A 24,999-nucleotide genomic window follows, 5' to 3' on the forward strand; every position below is an offset into this window, starting at 1 on the left:
ATCATCGAAAATTTGTAGAATGATTGAACTTAGTTCACACCATGAACTTTCAAGATCATAATTATTCATCTTGATTAATCTATGTTGGAGAATGAAGAGGAAATTCAAAAATTTCTGTTCATTCTCAAAAAATTTAAAATCACGACGGTAATAAAATTCATTAGATTGAGAGCTAGAAATTGAAAAATAAAATTCATAAATTAGAGCGTAATGATCGCTGAAAGACCATTTCAGGGTTGATACTTCTTTCGATTGTTTTGACAAAATATGATCAATACATTTGCTCGTGAACTTAGTTACTCTTGTAGGTTCTACGTTTTGCATTTCATAATTAAATGAATTGATCAAGTTTTGGTACTGTTGATGATATGCATCAGAGATATCAATATTAAAGTCACCACAAATAATAGTTTCCTATTTCATCGCGTTTATTTTGAACAATAAACTTTCAAAAGTCTCAATGAAATTTTGAATTTTTTCCGAGGGAGGCCTGTATAGAACACAGAAATTTATTCGCTTTTTTCCGCTCTCTATGGATAGGAGTAGATGTTCCAGATTTTCTTCAAAAAAGAAATTAGATATTATCTTACAATCTTCTCGTACAAAAAAGCCAACGCCTCCTCTTTTTTTGTCGTTTCTATTTTTTACTATCAATGGTTGATACCCTGTTATGATATACATATCTATGGGATCGTTATCAGTGAGCCAGGTTTCGCATACAGCTATTACAGCTTGTTTGGTTTTGAGGGTTTCTAGTTGACAGCACAGTTGGTCATGATGGGATCTTAGGGATTGCACGTTTATAAACAAAAGCGTTTTCGAGTGTTTATCCATTTCCAAGTAATAGATGATTGTCCAATTACTTGATATTAAAACTGTTACGAAAACACGAAGTCGAAAAGGAAAAGTACACTGCGCCTGTTTTTTAAGCCGCGTTATTTAATGTTTGGACAATCATCTATTGGGTGGAGTATTGTTGTCATTAAGTTTTTTTCCAGCTGTTGTTGCTCCCATATGATAAATATCGTCATAATTATCAATTTCAATTACATTGCCAGGTCGTTTGTTTCGTCGCTGATTTGAGAATTGGTTAGTATTCCAGTTGTTGGCTTGGTTGCGTTGATTAGGAGATATTTTCTTGATTGCCCGTGATTCAAGATCTTCAACTGCTTTAACACTATCAACAGGCTGTGTTACACGCCCATTCTCAGTTTTTAAAAACAGTTTTACTCTACAGTTGTAGGTCGTGTTGACCAAATCCAGCTCTTTAGCGCGCTTTTGAATAGCCAAATCATGTTGGAGGAGACGTTTTTTCATATATACGGGTTTACCATTTAGTGGGTTCCTAAAATTTGCGAGCATTGGTCGACGATTGTATAATTCAATTTTATCGTTGTAGTAAATAAACTTGACAATTACCGCAGGGGGGGGGGTGTTACCTTTCCAAATACCCAAGGGATGACAGGCTTTGATTGCGTCCGGAGACATCGAATAATTCAAGCATTTGTTAAAGAAAAATAGAATTTGATCCGTTATGTTGGCGTTACCAGGTTGCAGAGGGGGGTTATTTATAATAATTGTGTCTTTGGAACTATACCGCTCCAATTGAATCACTCTGGATTCCAGTTCGGTAACTTGGTTAGTCAGAGAAACTATTTGGTCGTCTTTTTCAATAAGTTTTTTATGGAAATAAGTAAGAATGTTTCGCATTTTTTCGTCAGTAATTGAACAAATTTCAGATTCGAACGCGAATTTGGCCATGATTTTTACGTAAGCAGTGCAATAGTTTCAATTCAGTTCATGAATTAGTAAGCGACTGTTTTCGAACGTTGCTCTTTTTCTCTGAACGTTGCTCTTTTTCTCTGATAGCAAAAAGATTATAGCTTTCAGGATCTATACCCCCATCCAATTATTGCTTATAGTTTCATCACATCCTGTAATTGCAATCTCGTGCCATCACATTGACACTGATCATCATTTTTGAGGTTAGGCGTTGGGTATTTGAGGGGGGAGCGAATGAATCCTACTGTTGCATAAAAAACAGTAAAATTCATTTTGCAGACAATCAGCCTTTCGAATCAAACTTGGGGTCTTTTCCGTTTTTGCCCCAAGCATAGAAGATACATATTATTTGCAACCCCCGACGCATGTGCTAATTGTTTTTAAAAATGATTCAGCATTTGAACTGTATCGGTGGGCGTAACGTACGGGGGGGGGGGCAAACGGAAAAGATCCCCTTTTTGCTATATGTACAAATTATTTTTTATCCAATTGCCGTTGCCTTTTTTCTCATAAAAAGAAGGGATTCAAATAATCTCATTATGAGATGGCAGACTAGGATACAACACTGGCAAAAACGGTTTGCGGAAAATTTCAGTGTCTGGAGAAATTCTAGAGGAAATTGTGTTCAGTGAAGAAAGAATCAAATCGTGACTTTTATGGAACTTTGATCACCGGATATTTTCCCTTAGTGCTCCCCCCAACAAGTTTTGCATCCCCCAGTTACATAGCCCGTGCCCCTGCTTAGCAAAATTTATGTTAAAATATATCACGTTCTTCTGAGGATGTAAATGTTATGCAGCCATTTATCTGGGAGGGGAACAAACTGAGAGATCCCGATCGACATGTGCTCCTTTAGTAGGGCTGTATGTAACAACTGTACATTCAATTTCAAATGAAATGCACGCTTTAACTTGTGTGAGTACTTTAATCTGGCCCAGAAAGGTTTTGGCCATTTTACGAACGCTTAGACATACTTAACTGCAGCACGAAAAGAAAAATAAAATTTCGTTTTTTTTGCCATGATGAAGGCGTCGAGACTTGCCGGCGACCTGTGATTCACATAGAAGCGTTTGAAATTTATTCAGACTAGAGCTAACCATAAACTCCAGAAATTAAACCGAACGCAAAACTAAAGGTTGAGACCGATTAACAAAGCGTCTAGAGTATTTAGTTTTGATGAAATTTACTGATCAAATTTTTAAATTGCCAGCTAAGATCTGACTGAAAGTCCTCAATTGACTCTCTAAGACAATTAAAAACCCCGGAAGATTGGCAATGAACCTGTTCTCCTCACAGACCAGATGCGGGGCGCAAAGCAATCAAGCATCTAGAATTCCAGCCGCAAAATGAGCTGGTCAACTGAGAAAGCAGTAGATAACTGCCAACCTAACCAACAACACCTTGATGACCAGCCGAGAAAGTGAGAGACACATTGAGTTTTCCGGATAAGAGACGTTCGGCGTCTTGTTTAACCCCTTCCCAGGGTTCCATAAAAAAACCACATAGACTTAACATTGATCTCTGATTCACGTAAACTAGAAAACTATGTCGCAGATGGTTTTCCACTTGACAGAGAGTTTTAATTACGTGACTCTGATAAAGTCACTCAGAAAATCTGGCATTAATCGAGTATCGAAAATCGTTTAGAGATGTTTGCCAGCGGTTCGAAGAGACCTAAGCACAATTACAAGACCATTTTTAAACACAAGTTGTGCATGTTCAGTCAAAAACATTTTTACTTGTTCAGGACCTATAACCCCTATCGAATTAGTGCTTATATTTACAGGCACATCCTGTAATTGCACTCTCATGTCATCACGTCACGCTGATAATCATTTTTGTGATTTGGCCTGAGGTTTTTGGGAGGACCGAATGAATCCTATTGTCGCATAAAAAAACAGTAAAAATAACTTTTAGAGACCATCAGCCCTTTTTTCCTGATGAAACATTTTTGATAAATGATTTTTGACCTCTGAATCTCGAACCAGTTTTGGGGTCTTTTCCGTTTGCGCCCCCAAGCATAGTAGGTGCATGTTTTTTGCAAACCCCAGATGTATGTGCCCATATTTTAAGAATGATTCAGCATTTGATCTGCATCGGCGGGCTAAAAAGAAATATAATTATGTTTTTCTAGCCATGATGAAGTCGTCAAGATTTGCCGGCGACCCCTGATTTGCGTAGACGCATTTGAAATTTATTCAGACTACAACTCACCATAAACTCCGTAATTTAAACCGAACGCAAAACTAAAAGTTGAAACCAATTACCAAACTGAGTAGTAAGTAAATACTGTCTTAAGAGAGTGGGGGGTTATCCTACGATACTTAAACATGGGATAATAGGGGGTTATCCTAGACGGAAAGGGATTAAGGGGATTGGGGCTTAATGGGGCTTAAGGGATTAATGGGGCCGCCTTGAAGCTCAATTTTCGGTCATGACAACCCTAGCGACGGTTGATTTAAAAGCTATTCACGAAATTTACAAGGAATTGAAAAAGGATTATTCTCATTACGGTGAAAGGTTTGTTTATTTCTTGGCAACATGTCAGTACTTGAATCCTGACCTTGATTTGGATATTGCGATGAAAATGAGACCCTATGGTGGACTGATTGGTATTGATAATTCTTCACTGGACAAGTATTTCAAGTCTTACAAAATTTTGAGGTTACATGCTATACTTCACGACGTTTCAGGTTTTGTCTTTGAATATAGTGAAAAAGGGCCGGGCTATTCGTATGTACTACCCTGTCCAGTGACAAACGAGTACCTTGGTCACGTGACAGGACTTGCCATCTGTCTATATGTAAAAACTTTTAAAAGCAATTTATTCAGTCTGCTGGAATGTTGAAATCACGACCAGTTGTTCTTAATTTTGAAGGCTTTCGACATAAAAAGTCTGGTTTTATTATCAAAGAACTAGCTGTTTCGACAGAAAATTATTGCGATACTGTGTCATTTTTACTCCCAACTTCATTCAACATACTGTCTTCGAGTGAGAGACGACCATACAGTTGGGTGTCAAATAATCTCCATGGTTTGAATTGGGAGAGTGGTGATTATCCATATTGCTATTTGCAACAAATGTTTGATAGCATAGCACTTCGATTGCCCTTGGCAACTTTTTATGCAAAGGGAACAGAAAAAACAGAAACTCTTCAGAAACTTCTCAAGAAGGACGCTATTAATTTAGATTTTATTATGTCCAAAAATTGAAAATTTGAAACTTTTTCACGAGACACCAATTTGTACTTTACATGTTTTAAGCTGTCCTAAGCGACAAAGAAATAAACACTGTGCAAGAAAAAAGCTACACTTTTTTTGCCTGTGGCTAACGAATGAATTGACGGTCCGTAAAAGCAGCACCGTCTCTACTTCAAGTGAACTTGTCCCCAAATTTAGTGGTTTACAGTTGTATAGCGGATGAAAATCAATTAACAACTACATTTGTCAAAGAGGAAAAAGGCGACAGTCGTGGTCAAACTGTACTGAGGAAACAGCAAATTGTCTGTACTGGAGCTGAAATAGAAGCCTTCAAGACATACCTTTCGCTTTTGGAGTACTTTCAATTGTACCATGTCTTTGGAAGAGAAAATGCGAAAGCTGAAACTAAAACCTTTACCTATGCCCAAGCGTGCAGTAGCAGTTCTGATGTCACTGAACAATGAGAGCCTTCCAGCTGAAATAAGACAAAGAATTGAAAAGAACAACGTACAGTCAATTGTTTTCAGAGACAACACTGACAGAGTAAATGCGAACTACACCATTACTTTCATTAATGATAATCAAAACTCACAATTTGTAACTTATGAAATTTATATAATGAAATAACCAAATTCAACTCTTTTTTTTAAAAAAAAATTATTTTGAAATGAGTAAAGCAGAGGATCAGTTAGATACGGGCGGGGTAATAACTGACTTAGTGTTTGATGATGATCACCATGAAAGACGATCATGGAGGTTTTGTGATTCAACGATACCACGATCGGAAGTTATTTATTTTACACAAGTTTTTACTATAATTTTTCTCATAATAATTTCTGTGGTAAAAATTGTGTTCTTCCAGCTGGAATGTGAAGAGTCTACATTTTGGTTTTCTCTTCTTTCCTTTACAGTTGGATATGCTCTTCCCAACCCAAAATTATGAATAAAATCATTTCAACAAACGACCGGTTGTTTATAGCCGTTTGCGGTCCGTCATGTTGTGGAAAAAGAGAGCTTATTTTCAGAATGTTACTCGAAAGCACTTTTTCTCCAAAGTTCTTCTCGATTTCTTATTTCTACCAACATGAACAACCTAAATTTAAGTCACTAGAGGCAAAATTAAACATACAGTTTACCAATTTTTCAAACTTCGATTTGATATCGGAGCTCGAAAACTGTCTGTTGGTGTTTGACGATTCATGCGAAGAAATTTTCAATGACAAAGAGTTTTCGAAATTGGCTACAGCAGGACGTCACAAAAACATTAGTGTAATATACGTAAAACACAATTTATTTCAACAAAGTAAATGGTCACGAACTATTGATCTTAATACAACACATCTCATTTTATTTAAATCACCCCGTGACATTCAACAGATTGGTTTAATTGGTCGACAGCTTAATAACACGCAATTTTTTAAAGATAGCTACGAGCTAGCAACCAAACAACCCCTTGGTCATTTACTGATCGATCTGGAACCAAAAACATCGGACGTTTTACGTTACTGCTCCAATATTGTTCCACCAGGACCATCCGTTTTTTACCTTGCCCCAGCTAAAGCTGTTATAACGAATTTGAGTAATGAGAGAGAGAAAGAGCTTTGTATGCTGCGGCGAATGTTAGAGACATCGGACATAAAATCAAAAGAACTAATCAAGTCGGCACCAAATAGTTTTATTAACTTTCTTTGCGAGTGTTTGCTTAATGTTGTCAACGGTAACGTTCCCGTCAAGAAAACTTTGATACAAGGCCAGGAAAATTCATTTAAAAAATTTTTATCAAAACAAACAAGTTTAAAAAATAAAAGGCAGATTTTTGCTATAAACATGGTTCTTTTGAAAGGTGTTGCTCTCTCGTGTTACCTTCATCTAAGAAAGTGATAATGAATACTGAAGAATTTATTTTAATTCCCAAAAGAATGTTCACACAACCGGCAAAAGTGAAATCTTTGATAATCCTGTTTACAAAAAGAAAGCCACTCAATTGTCTCTCATTCAAAGAAACATGTTTCAAAAACCGGAAAAAAGTGAAAAAGAGGCTGGAGCAGTCCAGACAGAACCCAGCATAAATGTTGAAACAGTCCATGAGGAAAAAAAAGAATACGTGAGTAGTGACAGTGAAATTGAACCTATTGTCAAAAAATGTACAACTACAACGTTTCAGTCAAAAATGAGAGATTTGGGAGTGATGGAGAAAAACAAAATCGGAAGAGCAGAAATCATTCTCAGCAAGATCTTAGAATCCCCGACGGTATCCATTGAAGATCCAGGTGGTATCAACCATATTGATAACCAACCACTTGGCTTAAAAGCGTCAACTTTTTCGTATAACACACAGCAGTCAACAAAGAAAATTGATATTCAAAAATATTCTAGAGCGTTATTAGCTCTCGAAATTTCACCTCATTTAGTGTCGAATACCTATGCCAAACAGATCTTGGAAGCATCTGCAAGCGAAGAAGACTTTTTGCAAGCCCACGAGGACAATCAGGAAGCGGTTATCAAGTTACCAACCGAAAAAAAACGGGCACAAGAAAAAAGACGGCAAAAGACGAGACCAAACAGCAAAAAAGGTCTTACTTCTTCTGAGAAAAAAACGTTGGACCAACTGTATTTGAAGGGACCTGCATCGTTCGGAAACCCAACGCGATTAAAAACCCAAAGCAAATTATCAATTCGTAAAGTTAAGACATACTTGGAAACCAAGCCATCTTTTACAAAATATCGCCCAATTCGTTTACGATTTCCTAGACTTAAAGTAATAGTAAAAGAAATAAATGAAATTTGATCCGTTGACTTGGCTTATGTGGATAAACTAGCAAAATACACCAGAAATGTTAAATATTTATTGGTTGCAGTCGACTGTCTTTCCAGATACCTTCGTGTGGAGCCCTTAAAAATGAAGTATGCAACGGAAACTGCCTCGGCCTTTAAAAAAATGATAAAAACAAGCAACTACAAAAAGTGTGGGTTGATGATGGTACAGAGTTTCTTGGAGCCTTCAAAACTTTCTGCAACAAACGAAAAATTCATTTATACAGCACTTTTAGTGAAAAAAAGTCTGCATTCGCAAAGAAGAACATTCGATCACTAAAAAACATTATCTACAAGTACCTTGAAGAAAAGTGGACATACTCCTACATTGATAAACTGGATCAATTTGTGAAAACAATTTACTCACGGGTCAACCGTGTAACCAAACTTGCTCCAAATAGAGTCACTAAAAAGGATGTTCCACGAATTGTCTCTTTGAGCGCTCAAACAATCAAGTTTCAGAGAACCAAATTTTACGTTGGAGATTTTGTTAGAATTGTCAAAAAGGACGCAGCCTTCAGGATAGGGTATAAACAATCTTTCACCGACGAAGTATTTGAAGTAGAAAACTTAGCAACCTTCAATCCACCAACGTATTCACTTATTGATGCAAACGGTGACAAAATTGAAGGCAAATTTTATCAACCAGAGTTACAGCTTGTTCATATAGAGAAAAATGAGTGAAAACCGTTTCACTGATGAGTTCACTGCGCATGTTATTTCATCTGCTTCAATGGAAATTTTTGACTCTAACACTCTCAGTTCATTTCAAAACTTTTTCAATGATGAAATTCAACTCGCTGGTGACTGGAGAGTAGCTCTCAGTGAGATCATTTTCCCCACAAAAATTGAGCATATTTTAAATGGAGACATGGTAGTATATAGCTTAAAAGGGTACGAAGACAGCCAGAAAAGGGCTACTGAAGCCAATGTGATCTCTCGTCCTTATAACGGGGAGAAATTGTCTATCATGACGGGAACATGTAATTCAGTTGTTGACATAGTAACTACTATTAAACGAACTGTTGGACTACAAACTTTTCATTCAGAGAGATCAAGAAAACTGGAAAGTTTGAAATTTTGATGGGTAAAAATGAAGGAATTATTTTTCCCAGTAGAGAAATTCCGAGCATTACCGGTTTTTCGGGCATTCCAGATGGCAGTGGAGTACACATAGGGTACAAAATGAAAAGCGCAACATCAAACAGACTAATGAAGACTGATGAAACGGCAGCATACTATGGAGAATTTCCCGTTGATCTTTGCTCTGGAAAGCACTTAATTTTTATATATACGAATATTATTGAGTACCAGTATGTTGGTGATACAAAAGCACCCTTGCTTTGAGCCATTGATTCAAAACAACGTCTGCAAAATGGTGTCTGCGAGCTTGATTCAACTCATCGAATTGTTTTTTCCAATTTAGATTACAAAAACTCTTATCAAACACTATACAATCAATATCTATTGAGCTTCGCACCAAAACGGGAGAATTGGTTCCCTTTTCGGGAACCGGTAAAGTCATTTTAACCCTTCAGTTTAAAAAAATTTTCCAATTAGCATGGACTCTTATTACGCTAACCAAGCGACATCCTTACCACATTTCTCTGGACACTACAGGCAAAAAGGCAGCGGTTTTGGTGCATTAGCTGCGGGAATTGGGCGGGTCGCTTTACCATTAGCTCGACGTTTCATTCTTCCTACTGCAAAACGTATTGGAAAAGAACTTTTAAGGCAAAGTGTTCCAGAGTTGTTAGACGTTGTCAGCAGTAAAAAATCACCCAAACAAGCACTCAAAAATACAATAAACAACACTGTTAAAAAACAAAAAGGGGGATCAAGACTTCGCCAACAAAGAAAAACGATTAGGAGTCGCTCAAAAAAATCACCAAGAAAAAGATTAACCAAACAAAAGTTGGTCATTTCAAAACAAAAAGTTCCAAAAAGAAGTCAGTCTGATTTCTTCTCTCAAGCTAAATATGATCGCTAACCTGTTACCAAACGAAGCAACCCATAGCTCTTTGGAACCCGGCGCCCTTGGTGACTTTCGATGGAAGTTTTTGTCAAAAATTGGGACCTGTTTATAGTCCTGATGGACCCATGTTAGAGTTCGAGGTAACTGGTGACCGTAACAACTTTATTGATTTACAAAAAATTTTTTTAGAAATCAAATGCAAAATTGTTCAGTCTTTGGGAGCTGATCTCAAATATGACGGGACAGCTACTGCTGACACTGCTAGAACCGATGCTCCTTACTTTTGCAATAATGTGTTGCATTCACTTTTCTCTGACTGCACAGTGTCAGCCAGCGGATTGAAAATCTCTAACGCAAATGGAAATTACGCACACAAGTGTTTTATAGAAACTTGAGTTCTCACATAACAAAGATGCAAAGAACACTTGGTTGGAATGCCAAGGCTATTCTTACGAAGAAGATCTATCTGCAATAAAAGCAGCGGAAATTGCTCGAAGAAAAAACTCAGTCAGAGAGTCTGCAGAATGCACTTTTTATGGTAAAGTAGCGGTAGACTTTTTCACATGTGATAAACATTTGCTCAGTGGTGTAACACTTCGTGTTGCATTCAGAAGATCTATTGATGATTTTGTTATCGTTTCCGATGATGCTGCAAAACATTACAAGGTGAAAATTGTTGAAGCTAAATTGTACGTTCGCAAGATGACATTGAATGACGAGGTTGTGTCTGCCATTGAAAAAACTTTGCTGACTAGCCCTGCTGCCTATCCCTACCTTGATACTTTGACAAAGACGTTTTTGGCTTCAACTGGTCTGCGAAGTTGGAAGCAAGAGGATATTTTTGCACGAGAGCCAATCCGAAGATTAGCCATTTGTCTCAAAACAAACGAAGCTTTTTTGGGCAACAACATGCAAAATCCATTTCATTTTCAAAAACTTTACTTGGAACAGATATTTATTTATCGCAACGGGTTACCAGTGGCTGATAGCCCAATATCTACAACTGATAACAAACGCCTTTATTTTAATACAATATCGGATTTAGCCTATATTGACAATGGACACGGAATCAGTCTGTCAGACTATCCCAACCATTTTATAATGGTATTTGATCTGACTAGCACCCAACAAGCTTCTCATGATTTTATACATCCGGAGCTAACAAACTGCTCCATATCTATCGAGTTGAAGTTTTCAGCGGCCTTACCGACCAACATTGAAATTTTTATCTTTGGAGAAAAAGCTAGTACAATTTTTGTTGATACTGCGCGACGAGTGTCAAAAATCATTTTCTAACAAACTGATGGACGAAGACGACATTAATGCTTTAATTCAGAGATGTCAAAAACTTTCCTTCGAAATTGAAATCAAACACTTTTTTAATAGTAAACGCGTCAAAATCTCAAAGTCCTGGCACGCACTGGCTCCTCATTTGTAAAAAAAGCAACCGTCTTCTGTTTGCTGATCCCCTTGGACGATCCTTGTCTTCTTACAAGAATATTTATCAACAACTTGCAAAAAATAATGTACAGTTTCACCAATACTTGAACACCAACCAATTCAAAGTCAAAACTCAGAATTTTGCGGACTCTTTTGTATTTTTATTGCTCATTTAATATTTGATAATAGACAAATTGTAAATTGTAGTGATTTTCAATTGATTCGCTTTGCTCATCACATGATGCTCTCACAAAACTAACATTGTGGAATAAATTTTTTTTAATACTGAGTTTTTTCTTCATTTAGAAGACGAACAAAAAGTAAATCAGAATCTTTGTTTAGTTTTCCAAAACCACTCATAAATATATCCATAATCTGACAAAAAGCACCAGAATGAGGACCACTCAAAATTGATTCCACTCTTTTCAAAGTTTCACTACTAAATTGATCAGTTTGAGTTTTCGAAGAAATTGTAGAACACACAAAATTGTGAATCATTTTCTGTGGTACAATTGATGTAGCTCTTGCCAATGTTTTTGAGACTCTGCTAGTGACCGCTGTAGATTTTGGTAGTTTGATTGCCGCTGTTGCTAAGGGTGGAAGTCGCTTGCGTACATTTTCTGTATCCATTTTTTCTCCACATTTGTTATTAAAGTCAACGGCAAGCTGTAATTTTGAAAATGTATCTACTTTAAATTCCAGACTCATTGAAGATGAAAATAAGTGTCTGAAGGTAGTGAAGAGACAGGGAACTGCAAAAGTTTTGATTGGCTTCATGGTCTCAACATCGATTGCACTCTCAATCAGAACGTGAAAATGGTTTGTGGGTAACTGACAAAATTCAGACTCAAAATGAGGACACACAGCATAGTTATTCGAAGCTGTTAAGTTTGGCTTTTCGTCAGAAACTAAAAACTTGAACTGCTTTTGAAATTGTTTGAAATAGTTGGGAGATCGCTCAAACATTGCTTCCACCATCTTTACTACACTGATCAAATTTCTGCTTCTTTGCTGGGGGCCGTTTTGATGGGGAATCTTGCATTGCAGATTCACGTATTTTTTCTGCTTCTTTGACTAAATTTCCAAACTCTTCTAGAGTCCGAGAAATTCTCTGTTCAAACTCGTAATCCTCAGCCGCTTTCTTGAACAACTTTAGAAACACATATGTTCCGGTTCTCTCGTATGTTTTTAAAGTTGCCCTGACCAAACGCTTTTCTGTTTGGGAAATGTCGAAAAAGCAATCTCCAAACTGTGTGTCTTTTGAGGAAGTAAAGGGCATGGTAGGCAACTTGTTTCATCACTTTCAGTCAACATATTGTAAATAAACACGAAGTTGAGAGGCGCGGCAAGTTGGGATCAAACCAGTGTCGTCATATTTTTAATTAAATCCAAGCGATTGGTAAATACAATCTCAAGTACGCCCCACGGCGTACTTGAGACTGTTCATTTTAGACTTTCATACGTATGTGACCTTAGATAATAGTTAATTAAAACCATAGCTCTATAAACTACCAGAACCTACTTGCGAACAGAGATAACAAGTACTTGTGTTTTGTATATAAAGCAAAAAATTTATCAACACAACCCCACACATCTGTGTTGGAGAGAGTTAAACATTAATAGTGTAGGGACCCATGTATTTTACAAGTTGATTTAGAACAGATGTGACCCTAGATAGTATAGTGTGGAGACCACACAAAATTTACATAAAACCAAAACAAAACAGATGTGACCCCAAATTCCACTGTAAAGGAACCACCGTGCGGCTAACCACATGCTATAAACAAAGAGCTGTATTATGCAACTAGGTGTGACTAAAAGGCATGCTCCAATCTTTTGTTTGGTCTTAGATAAGGCGAACCTTGCGAAGCATATGTTGGGAAAGAATTTTGTACTTGTGTTCATTTTAAGATAATAGTTAATTAAGACCATACCTCTATAAACCACCAGAACCTACTTGCGAACAAAGATAACAAGTACATGTGTTTTGTATATAAAGCAATAAATTTATCAGGACAACCCACACTTCTGTGTGGGAGATAGTTAACCATTAATAGTGTAGGGACCCATGTATTTTACATACAAGTTGATTTAGAACAGATGTGACCCTAGATAGTATAGTGCAGAGTTCACAAAAAATTTACATAAAACCAATACAAAACAGATGTGACCCCAAATTCCTCTGTAAAGGAACCACAGTGTGGCTAACCACATGTTATATACAATATATTATGCAACTAGGTGTGATTATGCTCCAATCATTTGTTTGGTCTTAGATAAGGCGAAACTTGCGAAACACATGTTGGGAAAAAATTTTGTACTTGTGTTCACTTCTTTCGTTTGCTCTTACTTAACAGTTAACTATTGAATCGAACTTGAACTTCAAAACAATGTCCGTGAAAATTCTTTCGGAGTCTGCTATCTCTTTTGAGAGAACTCTTGTTTACCAAACCGTGTTCGAAAATTTTGTCGTTCTGATACAACAGAAAAGAAAAAAAACGATTTGTGGTACACTTACCAGCTTTGTTTGATACCGAAGCTATTTATTAACGCTATTGCAGTCCTACCGGAAAAAACGGAGCCGGCTGAATCCAGTATCATTACTTCTAAAGGACAATTACCACCAAAAACTAAACCACAAATGCATTCCACTGGAGAAACTTTGCCGGAGGAAGTGAAACGTATCTTGTAGAGATACGACTGCGATTGTGTGCCCTTATTCGAGAATCAACTCGGTACATATCAAGCCTACGAAAATTTGGGTGATATGTGGGGTGTCAAATCATCACCATCCTCACCGGACAGTCAGCCACCGAGTGTTTCAGTCAGTGTTCCAACAACTCCTGCTGTGGATCCAAGCCCAACTTTTACTCCAACCCCAAGCCCCTCACTCTTTGAGGATTTCCAGACGAAGAACAAGATCTCTTACAACTTTGCAAATACAAGTCAGTTTGATGTCAATATATTATCTGGTGCAAACTTTCAGACACCACAACCCCAAACAAATTCAGCCGATGTCAAGACACCCCATTGCTCGGAAACTCCAGTAGTATGCGCAGCACCAAAAAAACGAAGACAGGAAGACTCTCTAATGGACTTTTTTGACCTCTAACAACTTATTTAATATTGAATTATATTTCCTTTGCACTTTGGTGTGTTGTGATACTATCTTTTGTGAATAGCTCGCTAATTGACAATCTTCTTTTAATGTTTTTACATAGCTAGCAGACTTCAGAATCAGAATTTTACAAAAATGGACATGTTCAAACATAGTCACAAAAACAGTACTGTTTAGTGAGACAAAGTTGAGAGAAAATTTTGAAAATGGACATGTTCAAACATGTTCAGAAGGTAATATATTACAGGAAGCAACCAAACTTCTGATTGGTTGAGAGAATTTTGTTGAGAAGGCTATTAGAATGTAAAATTAGGTGTCAACAAACGCTTCAAAAAATGCATAAACTCCTTATCAAACAAAAACCTCATTTAGCAAATCGTTCTTGGTATGCTGGTATAATACCAGCGCTCCTCTTGGATATACCTTGAGGTGTTAGTTAAACTAGCAAAACATCATTTTTTCAGCGAAAAAGAGGAAAAAAGAAAGGTTTTTTTTTTAAAAATGAGATTTTTTTGGTTTTTTGCCGAAAAATTTTTTTTCGACGGAACAAAAACTCAAAACCTGAAAGTCATTACCAAGCGATTAATTTGGGCAATCGATATGATTAAAAAAATAAGCACAATTTTCTATTAAAAAAAAGTTGAAAAAAACGAAAAATTTTTTTTTTGTTTTTCATGGTGACCTTTGACCCCAAAAAAATCGGCTCCAACAGATAGTTGGGATGAAACTGAATATTTGGTTGATACTATCAGACACTGCACTACAAAAAAGCTCATAACGCTCGTCAATTTAAACTCAATCCTTCATGAGATAATTAACCATTAATTAACATCTAATTAGCACCTAATTAGTCTAATTAGTAATTATTGAAAAAAAATCCCATTTTTTTAAACGGAGTTGTAATTACTGATACATTCTTGTCATTTTTGGTCATAAGGGTCAGGGCCGAAAAACGGCTACTTCACCGATTTTCAAAACATCTGGACATTAACGTCTCATTAACATCTGGCATTAATTAGCAATTGAAGTACCCGAAATAATAATGATACACCAGGTGTTTTTTGAAAAACCAATTTTTTGGGGGCCGGAGACAAAATCATCTCATAACAGCTGTCATCGAAAACTGCTTGCTACAGGGGGCTTGTCATTGGCTGTCATGTGATGACATTGATTGATCATGATTGACAGAAAATCTAACTTTTTTCCTGATAAAGATGAGGGATTTTTTCTTGTCGGTTCCTACGGTTTAGTGCCCGGGGAGCATTTTTTGTTAGGACGCCCAACATCGTCAAACGCACCCATCGGTATCTACAGTGAAAAAACTACAAACTTCGCTTTCTTTTGCAACATTAAGCGAAAAAAAATGAACATTTCATTTGCTTTTAGTGGACTTATTATTTGTTCAAACACCGTGACAGTAATAAAACTATGCATCATAACCGTCCCAAGCATCCCTTGTACTTAAAATTTAACAAAGTGTTGAAAAAAAAGATGTTTTTGGAAAGTTTTTCAAAAATTCTGATGAAATCAGATCGAAATTTTTTTTAGGTAAGCTACTGAAGCGTAATGTTACATCTAAAAGGTTGAAACACAATTGTTCCCTCTTCAATAGAGCTTATTACCTATCAAAATTAAGAAAAAAGATGAACATTTTTGATTGAATTGTCATTAAAAATTCATAAAAGTTTACTTTAACTAAACCTGAAATTTAATTAAAAGTTGCCATTGATATGTTTTGTCGCATCACATATAGCTAAAACTAAAAAGAACTATTCATGGTTTTAGACGTCTTTTTGTATTTTGCACTAAATATTCGAAAATCTCAAACAAGTTTTATCATGTCAGTGTTGTTCATTGGGAAACGTAAAGTGCTACCTTTAGTTCAACGCAACTTGATATGTTCGTAGTAGTTGACTAAAGCTGGGACAAAACGCGCGCTCATATTATCCAATCAAATTCGGAAATTTTGAAAGTTTAAATTGCGCGCCTATCATAGGAGACTCGTGTGGAATAGAAAAAAAATCGCCATTTGAAGTTGAATTACATGTTTACGAAAGATGTCATTATCTCTGCTAACTTTTGAATCTTGAATTTTCCAACTATAGTTTTCAATTGCAAATATTGTTCGGCAACATTTGCTAACAGGGAAAATCAATCTCGACATGAGCATCGCTACCACCCCAACGAAGTAGGTTTACCAGTCTTTACCTGTTGTATTTGTACATTTACTTGTAGAAAACTTTCTGAACTGGAACAACACATGAGGACTTGTCATCAAAAATTTACAAACTGTTGTCGGTCCTGCTATAATTAGTTATAACGACACCAGACTATTTGCTCAGCATATGAGTTCTTTGCATTCTTTACCTGTCTTTGGCGATCAATTTCAACCAACTCAAGCGCCGGCTGAAAATGCCTTTAATGGTACCCTTCAGAGCTACCATCTGCCGCCATCAACAACCCAAGCCAACACAGACCTTACTCAGTTTATGCTCCAGCATAAACCACAAATCGATTCGCTTATAGAACAAAAACTCTCACAAGGACCGAAAAAAGTTCAATTTAGTGCCCATCTTCAACTCCAAAAACCAATTCAAAACGAAGATCAAGAAGATGAACTTATTGAAATTTATGCAAATTCGCTCATGACACCCGTTTACAGTCAGGGACTTAGCAGTGAGACCTTTTGGACTATGGTCGAGAAGATGATGATAGTGCTAACGACATTTGCCTCTAATGGTAGTGGTTGGGTGCTTGAGAAAGTTATCAAAGTAATTGTAAACATTGCCCGCTACCGACCTGTAACTGGCTCGTCTTACATTGCATTACCATCAAAATTTCAAAATTGCCGCGGTTTACTTAATATTCGTAATCATGAGGACGCAAACTGCTTCCTTTACTGCTATATTGCTGCATATCATATGCACAACAATATTAGCTTAGATCGACCAGGAAGGAATTACAACGCAGACAAAACATCACCCGAAACTTACAAGCAAGCCAACCTCCATCAACCAACTGGACACTTCGATATGCCCATGGGGCTAGAAGACATCAATCAGTTCGAAAATCTCAATGAAATTCAAATCAACGTTTTTGGTTATGACGGTAGAGACTTATTTCCACTCAGAGTGTCAAAGTTTGTCTCAAACTTCACAATGGATCTATTGCTTTTATACGAAGCTGACTGTTACCATTATGTATTGATTACCAACTTGGTCAAGGTAGTCTGTCAACTCCGAAATACCAAATTCCGCTTAGCGTTTCTTATTTGCCGGAATTGTTTCTGGTTGTGTGAAGAAGGCCTTGCAAAGCTTACCGAACATACGGAGACCTGCTGTGAAAATGCGCCGGCCGTTGTTTCGATTACCAGCTCCGGGAAAAAATTTATATAAATTCAAAAACTTGGCCGCGGAAAAATATGGTTTGTTCGATTAGTCATTTACTTTGTCTTCGAATCCTTCTTGTGTCCAGTAGCAGGATGCACGCGCCAAGAGAACAACGCATACACCAGAGTTATTGAAAAACACGAGCCCTGTGGTTTTTCACTTGCGGTAATTGATTACAACTCAACAAAACCCATCTTCTTCCACGTGGACAGCTCTGAAGATTGCATTACTAAATTTGTAAACATGTTACACACATTAGCCAAGGATATATAGAAGCGCAAACGTGCTTTTCCTTTCTTCACAGGTGACCGTAGCCAGTATCTGAAAAGTGCAGCTAGGGAATGTTCGATATGTAACGAACCCTTTGACGATAATGATGAACAGTCATCAATAGATCTGGATCACTGCCACTACAGCGGACCATTTCTTAGCTGGGCTCATGAAAAATGCAACCGAGCACGAAGGAACGTCAACTTTACCCCTGTGGTGGGTCATAATATACAAAATTATGATCTTCACCACATTTGTTTAGCCCTGCAATCTTTTGAGCCTACGACCACTGTAAGTGTAATTCCGTCTACTGATGAAAAGTACCTTTCCTTGAACTTTGGAGTGCTCGTGGAGACCATAACCCTAGATGATAGAAAAGTGATCAAAAATTATGAAAATCTGAGGTTTATTGATTCATTCAAAATGATGAATTTGTCTCTCGAAAAGTTGGTTGACATTTTACCAAGAGATCGGTTTGGAAAACTTGCTTCTGTCTTTCCTAACCTATCCTCAACAGAATTGAAGCTCCTCCAGCAAAAAAAGATATTACCCCTATTCATATGTTATCGGTCGAGAAAAGTTCAGCGAAAAATCCTTACCGCCACTTAATGAATGGTGTAACACTTTAGAAGGAAACGCAGTAACAATAACTCAAGAAAACTTGAACCATGCCAAGACGATGTGGAAACCTCTGAATTGTCAATTTCTACAAGAATACCACGATGCATACCTGAAAACCGATTGCGCTCTTCTCGCATGCGTTTGTGAGTTCCACAGAGAGCTCAGTTTCTCCACCTACAAGCTCGACTGCATGCACTTTTGCACACTGCCAAATATGGCTAAGAAAGCATCATTGAGAATATGCAAGGCAGAAGTCGAATTGCTTACAGAACGCGAGCACCTCGATATGATAGAAGGCGCAGTACGTGGAGGAGTATGTTCAACCTTCGAGATGAGAAAGTTTACAGCAAATAAAAATTTTTTGCCAGATTATGACTCTTCACAACTCTCGACATTTGGCTTCTGCGTGGACGCCAATAACCTATACGGCGGCGTCATGCAGAATGAAAAACTCCCTCAGTCAGATTTTACGCTGAACTCTGATATTACACTGGCTGAGATACTAAACTGTCCTGATGATAACCCTGTCGGTTACTTCGTGGAAGTCGACTTGCATTATCCAGCAAGTCTACACGATTACCATTAGGACTTCCCCCTCGCACCATCAAAAAATATTGTTGAGGATGACTGGCTCAGCGACTACCAAGTAAATTTGCGAGAGAGTCATAACTTACCCCCTCAAAAGTTCCCAAACCGTTGCAGACTTTCTTCGACAAAGAACATTATGTGCTGTATAACAAGCTGTTGAAACTGTATGTTAACTTGGGATTAGTGGTTAGGAAAATGCATCGTATGCTACAGTTTACTCAAAACAATTGGTTAACACCCTATATAACCCTGAACAGTGAGAAGAGACAAGCGGCTTCTTGAGGAGAGTTTCTATAAACTAATGAACAACGCCGCGTATGGGAAAAACTGCGAATCGAAACGTCGACGGATGAAAATCGAGCTCACGAGAGACGCAAGACGAACCCTAACCATAGTAAGCAAATTTGAGTTTGATAAATTCAAAGTGTTTGGCGAGAACATGGCAGCTCTCTCCTCCGCCCAAGAAAAATCTATTGGGATACACCAACTATAGTAGGGGCCAAAATACTTGATCTAGCGAAATAGTTTATGTATCAGTTTCACTATGGAACTATGCGATCTTCATTTGACTGTCGATTACTCTATAGTGATACTGATAGCTTGCTATACCGGATCAATTGTGAAGATCTCTACCGTGAACTGGAGGAGAGCAATGTTCTTGATCAGTTTGACTTCTCAAATTACCCAGAAGATCACAAACTGTACAGCGAAGAAAATAAACGCGTCGTCTTAAAATTCAAAGACGAATTTGCTGGCGATTATATAAAAGAGTTTATATGTCTGAAGCCAAAGCTGTACAGCATTACTTCCGCTGGTGAGTATTTTATGTTTAATGATTCAAGAAAAAACTAACAAAGTAACAACTAACCTTGTATGATTGTCATGATTTGACTGCTTTTTTCTTTTCATAGGTAACCGAAAAATGTCCATCAAAGGAATAACCAGAGCAGCCCAAAATTTGCTTCGACATGCAGACTACAATAACACACTTGTGACTGGTAGTACACTGCGCGCTGAAAATACAAGGATTGTTTCGGAAAAGTTGGCCACTATAAAATTGATCACTGCCAAGTCGAAGATATTTCATGGGATAGCGATGAAGTAGAGTGGGACTGCGAAAATGTGGAAAATTATGCTCACCTTCTTCTAGATTTGAGTCCAAACTGGGACCATAATAATAGTTTTGTTGTGCCGGATACAATAACAAGTGAAAGCCCGGAGGAATGGGAAACACCTGACCCGGGATTTGCAATGACAAGTATTATTAACGAGGACGATATTGATAGCGATGATATTGTAGACTTTGATGCTACCGCCAGCTCCAGCTCTTCCTCCCCTAACCAATTCATTAATTATGAAGCTAATGAGTGCAGTGAAAGTAGTAGCAATTATGAAAAACAACCAGCATTTAAAATTGCGCGCAGACAATAAACTTGTACCTAACTGCCCAAACTGCGCCTTTTGAATTCCTAACCGTGTAAATTTTGTGTTTATGAGTGCTGAAATACGTTTCAATCAATTGTTCACTTGAAGCTCTTATCGGAACAAAATTCAGAACAAAGTTGGCTGTTTGACCGAAAACAAGCTTGCCGCCTGGGAAATAGTCTTACATAATCACATCAGGTAAAGAATGAAAGTTAATCCCTTTCCGTCTAGGATAACCCCCTATTATCCCATGTTTAAGTATCGTAGGATAACCCCCCACTCTCTTAAGACAGTATTTACTTACTACTAAAGCGTCTAGAGTATTTAGGTTTGAAAAAATTTACTGTTTCAAATTAACAACTAAGATCTGCCTGAAAGTCTTTAATTGACTCTCTAAGACAATTAAGAACCCCGAAAGATTGGCTATGAACCTGTTCTCACCTGAGACCAGAAACGGGTTGGAAAACAATCAAGCATCTAGAAATCCACCCGCAAATTGAGAGGGTCAAATGAAAAAGCAGTAGACAACTGCCAACCTAACTGACAACCGTGACGACCAGCCGAGAAAGTAAGAAAACACTATGAATTTTTTAGATAAAAGAAGTTCTACGTCTTGTTTAATCCCATCCCAGTGTTCCAACAAAAACCCACCTATACTTAGAATTGAACTCTGATTCACTTAAACCAGAAATTGATAGTATGTTAGGCTTAACCATAAAGAACACACATCTCCGACCGATTCTTAACTAATAAATAATTTGATATTAAAAAATACAAAGAAGACAAAGACAAGTATCTCGAACTGTCCCACCTGCAAAAAGCCAGTCAAAAACAATAAAATATTGCCATAATGTTGCAGAAAATCCGGCAATTAGTATTACGGAGTTTGTAAAATAGCTTGGTATCTCCACAATTTTAGTTTGGCTATGCGATATATGTACAGGAAGCAAAATTTTACCGTTGACGCTCAATTGACCTCTGTTCTCGAATCAATCCAAAATAAGATTCGAAAATGCACAACCAATGTCATTGAAATAGTTGTTGAATTGGAACCTGGTTATGTAGCTGTACTACGGCTTCCGCTAGTTAAAGACGACAGTTTGGAATTTATTGTTATGGTGTGTTCAAAACTAATGATTCAAAAAACGGCCGGATAGACAATGACTTCACAAAAATAGATCGTGTTTTGATTCACCTTGTAGCCAGCTTTAACATTGTTTGTTTTAAACGGCGGGGCAAATCAACGTCTTAGAGTGGTGAACTTGGTAAATGCAGACTCCACTTAGTTGCTTGTGAGACTCCCCACTTCTTATCCAGATGTTTCACACAAAGTTTCAATTTGCAGGACTACAAGCGTCTGGTTTAAGAAAATACTGTCTTCATGCTAACGTGAAAAAACCGTTACGACATGATTCATAGGGAAAGTAAAAACAATTTCAGAGTCAGAAAGCTTAAATTGTACTAAAAGTACTGCGATGGAAGCAGATTCTTGACTGGGAAGCTTAAAATATTTGCTTCTCAACTGCAAATCAGCCAGTGTCTCTCCGATATATCAAAATGCTCCAAAATTAACTCTGAGCTCGGATGCAAATTTTGTCTTGCTTAAAGAAATCTGGTTCTGGGGATGAATAAATGTTTCTCAAACTTTTAGGTCCCTGTTGTCAGATAATGTCATGTAGTGATTGGGAAATTGAGGAACTTGAAGAAGTTCTGATTGTGTTACGTTCTAAATGTGGTTTAGAAGCCTTAGACTTTGGATTTTGTTCTTTTTGTCGTTGATGTGTTGTTATCTCTGAAGAATTTACAACATTTTTCGTAAATCTCTACGTCCCTACCGCGTCGTAGTAATGGATTGAAATATTAACCATTACAAAACGTTTTACAAACCGTTTTAGTCAGATCATCATTTTTTTCCTTCTTTTACAAAATTTAGAGTGGTGTAACAAGTTGCTCTCGATATATATTTGGTGACTGCAGTTTCCCAAGAATTGATGAACAATTTTAACTGCTAAAACACAACTCAAAGACAGTTTCTGAAATTGTCAACTACAGTGGTCTAAATGAGATAATTAATCCGCCAACACACAGACATGGAAACTTTTTTGATCTCGTCCGGTCAACAGTAGATACTCCCTCCTATGTGGTTATGGGCGCATCTTTTACTGACAACAAAACTGTTTGCGTTCAAGTGGCATTACATAGTCTAAGCACTTCTGCAATGGTTTATGCTAAACCGTCTTTCAAGGCATTTGCTTGCAACACAGATTTGATACAATTTTATTTGTTTTCTTATACAGATCCGTGCCTTCAATTTGACTACTTTCAAAATTGGCTTGAAAAAAACGTATCTATGTGCCATTTTGCTTTTCTTCTCATAATATGCATCTTTTGAGCAAACACGGGAGATAATTACAAGAAAATTCTCAAAAGAGTTCTCTACCAAATGGTTTCTTCAGAGGGTGAAATTGAACGAAGACATTAATGCTTCTATTGAACTGGACAGATTCTCTTCGGTTAAACAGCTCGACTTAAGGACAAACGAAGCATTGATATCAACTGCTTTGGGCAGTGAAATTAAAATTGATTTATCAATTCTCAATCTTTTCACTCGACAACAAAGCTGGGACCAGCTTTGAGAAATCTCAACTTTTTAATGTGTTTTTCAGCTTGCTCTTCGATGTCAGCTCCTTTGTTTCACCAGATTTCTAAGTGAATACTAGCATCCACATTGAAGGTTTCTAATTAACAACTGACAACGTATTCAAATTGCCAAACAGAATTCTTGACAATGCATCCATGGGCATGGACTCAATTCCGTCTTTTGAACCCAAAGATTGTGCTCAACAATCGCAACCATTGAACATCGGGTATTTTTGGGAGTCACTAGAACTCAGCAGTGGCCTTATCAAAGTATAGCATCATCTTTTTCCACTTCATAAAATAAGTCAACTTCCGGTGTGATAAACTACAGACCTACCAAAATTGTCAATTACTTTTGAGCGATTAATATTCATGTTCACTTACTCCCTAGTCTGTTCTAAAAATAACGCAAACGGCATGGATTCATGAAAACCCGCAGCAGAGTGACTCTACCCCTTTCGTACTTGGACAAAATATATGCAGCTAAAGATACATTTAACAAACACTCGACAGTTTGCTTCGATGTGAAAAAACCATTGAATCAGTTTCTCTAGGTTTACAAATATTATACACATTTGGTTTTAACCCCAATCTCCTATTGCTCTTCCACTAATATCTTTTGGCTTGGAAGCATGTTAATAAAGTTGAGGGACGTTTTTCAAGCGAATTAGTTTTGACATTAGGAGTTCTTCGACGTAGCGTGCTCGGTCCACTTCTCTTTGTCATTTTTTTAACGATGTCACCCAATTAGTACAAATTTCTTACTGCTTTCTTTTTTCAATGACCCTATATTCTGTTCAATTGCCTCAATAGACAAAATTCAGAAAGATATGGGCGGCTTATCCTTCTGGTCATGTTTGAATGAGTTGGACTTTCATCCAAACGAGCGCAACATTTTGTCTTTTAGTCGACGCTACAAAGATGCCGACCTATTTTGAATGATTTGAGTCTGCTACACGTGCATTAGATAGTAATTTTAGGTACCTCTGTCAACAGTTCTTTGAGTTGGGATGAGCATGTTGGCCTCAGCATTGTAAAGCTACAAAAATTTTATATTTTTTTCAGACGGACTCTAATAGGAGTTTATGTTTCTAGAGAAAAACTTGTGTATAAACCGATGGTGTCATCAATTTTTACGTCTCGCCAGTGTAGTATCCTTCAATTCGGGCTCTGAGAAACTTGGAAAAGTTTCAACACCGCCGTCTCAAATGGGTTATGAATCGTAACAAAAGTCCTACCTTGACTGTTTGAAAGTGTTTGACATCTTGCCGATTTCTTTTCAGTCGATACGAACAAACCTGCTCCTTCTACGGAAACTATTAAATGATTTTAATGATTTCAGTGACAATGCAATTTTTATTTGCTCAACATCATGAGCTTATCGGTTTGGACAATTTGAATTTTCAAAAAACAAGAAGTTTTAAGACGGATGAACACTCTTCTAATCCTTCTCAATGAGCCGTCAACCATCGGATGTGAATGAAGATTATCAACTTTGAAATTTCTAAACGTCAGTTTACGTATCCAATTGCCCAGTTTCTACCCACTGGAATTGAATACTTTGACCCTGAAAACTCTTTGCTGTTGCTCTTTTTGCAAGATTTAGTTTTAATTTGATCATATTTTGATCTGTAAAAGTTGTTTTAGCATTCTTTGTACGATCTTGTTTTTATAAAAGGAATTGAGTCTTTTACTACTACTACTACTACTACTACTACTACTACTACTACTACTAC

The sequence above is a fragment of the Convolutriloba macropyga genome, chromosome 6 (assembly GCF_964194025.1).
Source record: "Convolutriloba macropyga chromosome 6, txConMacr16.3, whole genome shotgun sequence".
Taxonomy (NCBI): domain Eukaryota; kingdom Metazoa; phylum Xenacoelomorpha; order Acoela; family Convolutidae; genus Convolutriloba; species Convolutriloba macropyga.